Here is a 7213-nt window from a genome sequence, read left to right as displayed (position 1 = left end):
TCATCTCATTTTCATTTTCTTGCTATCCCCTTGGTTGCTAGCTCTTTGGCATGGATGTTTTCAGTTGCTTCCAGCATGGGGTTCCTTTTGACTGGCAACATCATCTTTGAACAACTCGTGTTTTCTCCCCAAGAAATCTATAACATTTTGAATTAGATCAAGAGGTGCTTTCTGTTGTACAAGTTTCTCCAAAACATCATGGTAAGGTCCATTTTCTGCTAACAATTCTGCTTCCACTTTCTTTTCAACCCACTTTTTGCACTGGGTTGGCCATGTGGTAATGGCTCATCATCACACAACTACCACTTGTTCAAAAAAAACCCTTGATTTTTCATGAGAGGGTGCAATGCTATTTCGTTAGTATCTGAATCAGATTTATATCCAAGAGCATTACTTGATGTTGCTAAGATGGCATCCAATTGTGGACCCTTTTTCAACCAACCCACCCTTTCTAATAATTTAGCATATATCTTTATTATTTCCCTAGAATGCTAGTTTGGAAAGATATCAAATCATCAGTATAAGTATCTATCAATTTTTGATAAGCCATTACAAATGTTGCCCTCATTTGCAAAATATTATATGAATTCTTCCCAATGTCATTTTCTAGTGCTTAGGGGTCTTCCACTGAGAGCAAGTGTGGATGCGTAAGGTTGAGAAATCCTCTTAGACTCTTACGGAAGAACTGTCCACCAAATCTGTAAAACATTATCGACTCCAATGCACTTGCAAATGTTTTATCAACATAACAAGAGAAGCATACGAGCCAATGCCCCCAAAATAAACCTCATTGATTCCCTTTGCTACAAGAATATTTTCAATATGAGGCATAGTGGTCTTAGAGGCAGAATTTTTGAGATCGCATCCTTAATAAATTTGGCAACCTCTGGTCCATTTTGCACATCAAAGCTGATATCAAATGCTACATTGCTTTCCTTCTCAATAAACTTGACAATCGGAACCCTATTTTTTTCGATAACTTTCATTTTATTTGCAATGGACTTTTTCTACAATGCTTTTGCGAGGGTGTTAAGGCCATTTTGAGGCACTAGCATATTAGAATTTAAGATGACCACATCAAAGTCACTTATCGACAAATACAACCATGTCTCAAATGATCCAAATATAATCACTTCATAATTGGGCCATATGAATTTGATGAATTTTATAACACATTCTATTGTTGTTGGCTGTGCTTCTTTCTCTTTTGGGGTCAGTGAAAGAAAATGACAAAAATCTATAATTTCATGGTTTAGCAATCTAATAGCCATTCAGTCATGCCCCCATAGTGGGTTCAGCTAAATTTTTTTTATTTTTGAATGAATGATCCTTAAAATTGATCCTTTGACCATCTAACATTCATTGGAATTTATTTTAAGCACTAATTGATCATTTAGACTCATTTCACATCTCATTTGCAAATTGTGATTTTTTGCTAATAGGGCCTGTCGGTTGACTTTAAAAACTAATCCAAACAAATAACTGGCCTTTGAAATCAAACCTATTGATTATATGTTCTACACACTTTTATCCCATTGAATCTCATCTCATGATGAATTCTTGGTTAGAAGATATCAACAATCAAAGTTGCCACTTTAAAACTGTCTACAAGAAAAAATGTCAGAAAATAATAAATTGCATTTGGAATTAGCTTTGGGAAAATTGGCATTTGGGAAGACAAAAAATAGGGCATTGGTTAACTGTCATAGGGAGAGTATAAATCTTCCATTTGGGCTCAAGATGAATAATAGGATGCAAATGGAAAACGGTCAAAGTGGCCTACTCAAAATTTGTAGACTAGAAACATTGATGGAAAACTTTTTTTGCAAATGGAAATGACCTGGAAAAGTGTGTAGATGGATTTGTTATGATTTGAAAATTGACACACTTAAAATATTTTTAGATTACAATGTAGTGGTGTATGCGTGAATATGTGGCCTCTGCTAACACACACACTTCAACATGGTCTTTGTATGCGGATTCATCTCGAAATGAACATTGTATTGTTCATCTAAAAATTGACTTGCAAAGTGACTTGTTGCCTTCTATCTAAAGGGATTTTGCCTGTTAATATCCTCAGAATCAAGGTGCAGGCAACCAGACCCTCTAAGAACGAAGGATTTGACAATGAAATTAAGCTAAGAATGAGTATGCAGATTAATCTAGAATGAAAGATGCAATGTAATCTAAGAACAAATAAAGCAAGCTAAATTAAGCATATGCATGATTAAACTAAGAATGAGAATGTATGCAAGAAATGTAAGTAAATGTGAGCATGAATTTTAGCAGCAATTCGATGCAAATTCTCCAAATTCATCCTCTTTAAAATGAAGAGAGGAGGGTCTCTTAAATAGACTTCCCTAGAATCCATTAATGGTTGAGATCAATTTCAATCAACAGTCAGGATTGAAGATGAAGTTCAATCATAAAGGAAGATTCCCAAATTAAAGGGAGATAATTGATTTAATTTGAGAAAAGTAAGGAGTTAACTGATTTAATTCCTTTTTTTATTCACAGTGAACTGGGAATTTCCCTTTTTGAACTGAAGAGAGATTTTGTTGAGATATTTAATTTAATAAAATGAGATATGCTCTCATAATTATCTTTTTCATTTAATTAAATAATATTATTTAATTAATTAAAGATGTTTTTCTCATTTAATTAAATAACTTCATTTAATTAATTAGGAATGACTTCCCATTTAATTAAATAACTTCATTTAATTAATTAGAAATAGCTTTCTCCATTTAATTTTAAATAATTTTGTTTAATTAATTAAAATAGGCACATTTATTAAATTTAATAAATTTAATTCCATAGTACATTAGCCTTAGGATATGGCTTAATTTAATTAAAGTATAAATACTTAGTAATTAAATTAAATATTAATCAATAGGTTTAATGTGACTAATATGAGTCAATACTATAGGAATTAAATAAAGAGTATGATGAATGCAGATTTGGGTTTTCTGCATCTGACAATTAAGTCAAGTAGTGAGTAGTCGAATAAGAATTACCTATTAGAATAGGACTTAGAAATAGACCAAAATTGGTTGAGATGGCAATGAGCCAATTTTTGGGTATTACATTTTGCCCCTCTTTGAATGAATGTGTGAGCAGCACGTTCAATTCAAAGAAAATCAGAAAGCATGATGCAAAGATGAGATTGGTTCCAAAGTTGATGACACAGAGACCAATTGATAAGCTTTTGAGGACTATCTCTAGAATAGAGCTTAATCCCAAGGAATCCAAGTAGAGCAGCTAGATACCTAAGATTGGTAGCATTTAAAAGACTATCTCCAGAATAGAGGGTAATCTTTAAGGATCCAAACAGAATGTCTAGATACCTGAAATTGAAAGCATTTAGAAGATTATCTCCAGAATGGAGCTTAACCTTCAAGGATCCAGATAGAACACCTAGATACCCAAGAGATTGATAAAAGATAACAAGGTCTAATCATGAGTCGTAGAATCATCCCCAAAACAAGGCTTGATCCTCAGGAGTCGGGGTTTAGACTATCCCAATACCTGTCCATCAAACTCTGAGAAGAACTGGTATAAGATTGATCAATTGATGAAAAGATAAGATAGATAGCAAAGATGCCAGATAGGAGGGAACAAGATGCCCCGAGTGATGAGATGCCCCACGTGATAAGGACATAAGATGGGAACTAGATGCCCCAAGCAATAGGTATTCAATGATGTAATCATCCTGCCCCCTCGGAAGTGAAATTGAAAGATGACACACCAGAAATAGATGTGAAGCAATATAGAAATAGATACAAAAGAAAACTGAGATTCAATAGAATGTAAAAGAGATTAGAATGATCTAAACAATAAAGAAGAGATCAGAACGATCAGAAGAAATATGAAGAGATCAGAATCATCTAAAGAAATATGAAGAGATCAGAATGAGTTGAAGAAATGTGAAGGTTGATCCGAAGTGATTTCGAGATCCAAAAGACCAAGTTTGAGTTGAAAATATTCCAAGAATCACAAAGTATCATAAAAATTTGGACTGCACAAGCGTTCAATTGTATTGGTCCCAAAATTGTAAAATACATTTTTGAGCAACTTAAGTGTGTCAGATTTCAAATTCAATCTCGAAAAATGGGTTCAAAGCAACCAAAGTAGCCAAGAGGGTGATTAATAAATCATTTGTGCAGTTCATGAAAGAACACGATAGTTTGAAGAGATCAACAATCCCTCATCAAAGAAGTTGAAAGTAGATTTGCAATTGAATCGCATGCTTATGCAAGTGAAGTATGCAATGCAAGACTATGTTAAATGCAACCCTAGGTCTGGTTACTGAGCCTCGATATTTAATCATCATCGGATATAGAACAAATCTCGTAGGTCATACAATTCCCACTAACATTGCAATCATGGAAATATGAATATAACATATGTTATTGGGGTGTTGGGATTAAATGTAAGCATTTGAGGCACAAGAAGCCAGAATGACCAAAACATTTGTCCCTTTTAATGTAGCAAGTTAACATAAGCATCAAAGCATAAATGCTAGGATGACTTGAATTTTTCTTGCATGACATGCACATCAAACACATGGGAGATCCCTCTTATGCTAAGTACTCAGTATTCATTCTGTCCACAATGACCCTTGATATACTCGCAGTGACTTGTACGTTCACTTAGTAGGACGAGTATCAGTATTTACTGTAGCATGAAGATTTCACTCCAACGAACAAGGAGAAGAACCAACATTATTGGCATATTCATATAAAAGGAGTCGAGGTACATATGGCCATCCAATATGAGATGGAGGCTCTTATAGTGGACACCCCTCTTATAAGAATAGAGAAACTTATTGGAACTAAACCACAAACAAAAAGCAAAGAAAAAGATCATGCCCCTAGTCATTACTCCTCTAGTCAAAGATGACATCATCAAGTTGCTCGAAGGGATATGATAAAGAAAAAAAAAAGCAAACAAAGAAAAATGCTCAGCATATCCAAACAAGTATATCATTTTTTTTTTGAGTTCAATGTTTTTCGGGATTGTTGTCAAGTGCTAATATCCAGAATACATTCGAAAGAAATCTCTTCAGTAGGGTGACAACAGTAGGCAGACATAGTCAGAATGACTGGTGACTGAGGTCAAAGAGGAATCTTCATGATGAAGAACCTAAGAAGAACTAAGTGATAGTAGACAAACACAGCCAGGATGACTAGTGATTGACACAAGAGATTTTTCATAAAGTAATCTTGAGATATGACCCGAGCAACAGTAGGCAGACACAGCTGAAACAACTGGTGACCATTGCGAAAGAGATTCTATGAGGAGAATCTCGAAAAGAGTGACACTAGCGACATTAGGAAGATGCAGTCAGAATGACTGGTGACTGTCGCGAAGGAGATTCTATGAGGAGAATCTCAAAAAGAGTGACACTAGCAACAATAGGCAGACGCAGTTAGAATGATTGGTGACTATCATGAAGGAGATTCTATGAGGAGAATCTTGAAAAGAGTGACACTAGTGATAGTAGGCAGACATAGTGAGGACCACTGGTGACTGTCACGAAGGAGATTCTATGAGAATCTCAAAAATAGTGACACTAAGGGGGAATGCCCCTGAGTTATGACAAGACTCAATCCATGGATACATGAGCAGGAAAAGTAAGAATGCAAAAGTGTGAAAGCGACTATACAGAATAGCTAGAAGATGCGCTCCAAGATGGAGCATTGGGAACAAGATGCACCTGTTTACCAGGTTTTCACCTTCTTGGCAAGTTTTCTCTATTTTTGCTACCATGATGCCTATTTCCAGGTTTTCACCAATGGCACTTTTCTCTATTTTTTCTACCATGATGCCTGTTTCCAAGTTTTCACCAATGGCACTTTTTTTGTTTTCATTTTTTTGTATTTTTCTCTTTTTTTTTATTTTTTTGTATTTTTTTCTTTTTTGATTTTTTTTTTGAATTTTTGAGATTTTTCACTTTTTTTGGTGTTACGAAGGCACCTATTGCTAGGTTTTCACCAGGGTAACAATTTTTTCAAGACTTTTTCTAATTTTTAAATTTTTTTTTCAGAGATTACTAACTCTCAATAAGGATCGCCTTGATTTTGTTTCAGTGTCTAGGAAGGTGTAGGACAAGATGTAGTAGCAAGCGAGTGAATAAGTAGAGATGGAAAGACAAGGAGTATGAAGCAGTGAATGTTACCCTCAAGGAAAGTCTTCATAAGATTACCCAAGCTAGGGAAAAAGATATAACAATATAAGCTCATGGTGTAATGAAGGGTATCATGTAAGTAATCGAAGAAAATGACCATGTCAAGAGATTGCTAAGAACTGAGTTTTCTTCTTTCTTTCATTGATCAAGACCAAAGGGTTAACTGAATAGGATAACAAAGTTTGTTATGGAGGTTATGAATGAATGACTTCAGGAATGAGGACATTTGAAGGATAAGCAAGATCATGATAGGATGTCATGGATGGAAGAATTACAGATGACACCTGTTTACCAGGTTTTCATCATCGTATTTGTCCAAGGTGCCACAAGAAGTGGTTTTCACCATAGGATAGATTTATTTATCTTTACTTTTGCTACCAAGGTGCCTGTTTCCAGGTTTTCACCAAGGCACTTTTTTCTTTTTTATTTTTATTTTTAGAGTTTTTGAAAAGAATTCAAGCCTTCTTCATTTTGAATAGTGCTCCTATAAGAAAGATAAGTTATGATAAGCCAAGGCCATAGCAAGGTACGCTCAAAGATGCTGATAAGGTAATGGAGGGAGATAGGAAAATGAGAGGTAGATGGAGGATACGGTTGTTGGTTTTGGAAGACTGAAACAAGCAAGGATGACAAGCAGGTATAAGATTTAGAGAATCTCATGAGGGTGGATGAGATATTAGGCAAGATCAACATTGACACACACCTTGAGGGGTAGTGGAATGATGGAGGAAATATGGATGAAATAGATTGAGGCTTAGATATATGAGGTAGAAAAGCCATTTTGGAGAGGGGTGGAGTAGAAGGTTTTGAAACCTTTTTAGGAAGATGTTGGGAAGAAGATGGAGTGGAAGCCTTTGGAAACTTGAATGTCAACTTTGATTTGTTTTCAATATTCAAGTCCTTCAAAAGAGACTTGGGAATCCATATAGCTTTTGATTTTTCATTAGATGCTTTGGAATGCATTTCTTCAATAACAGATTTAAGAACCCATACTTTCTTTGGTTGAGCTCTTTGAATAGTGGC

At 35.0% G+C, this 7213-nt stretch overlaps 1 pseudogene; it reads right to left on the bottom strand.

Annotated features, from left to right (window-relative positions):
* Positions 1-475: 475 nt before the first annotated feature.
* On the bottom strand, positions 476-1271 carry LOC149549935 (uncharacterized; annotated as a pseudogene).
* Between the last annotated feature and the right edge of the window lie 5942 nt (positions 1272-7213).

This window comes from Cupressus sempervirens, chromosome 7 (genome assembly GCF_028749045.1).
Source record: "Cupressus sempervirens isolate cs-2001-9-10 chromosome 7, ASM2874904v1, whole genome shotgun sequence".
Lineage (NCBI taxonomy): Eukaryota > Viridiplantae > Streptophyta > Pinopsida > Cupressales > Cupressaceae > Cupressus > Cupressus sempervirens.
Note: the sequence above shows the minus strand (reverse complement) of the source record. Positions and strands in the feature narration are given on the sequence as shown.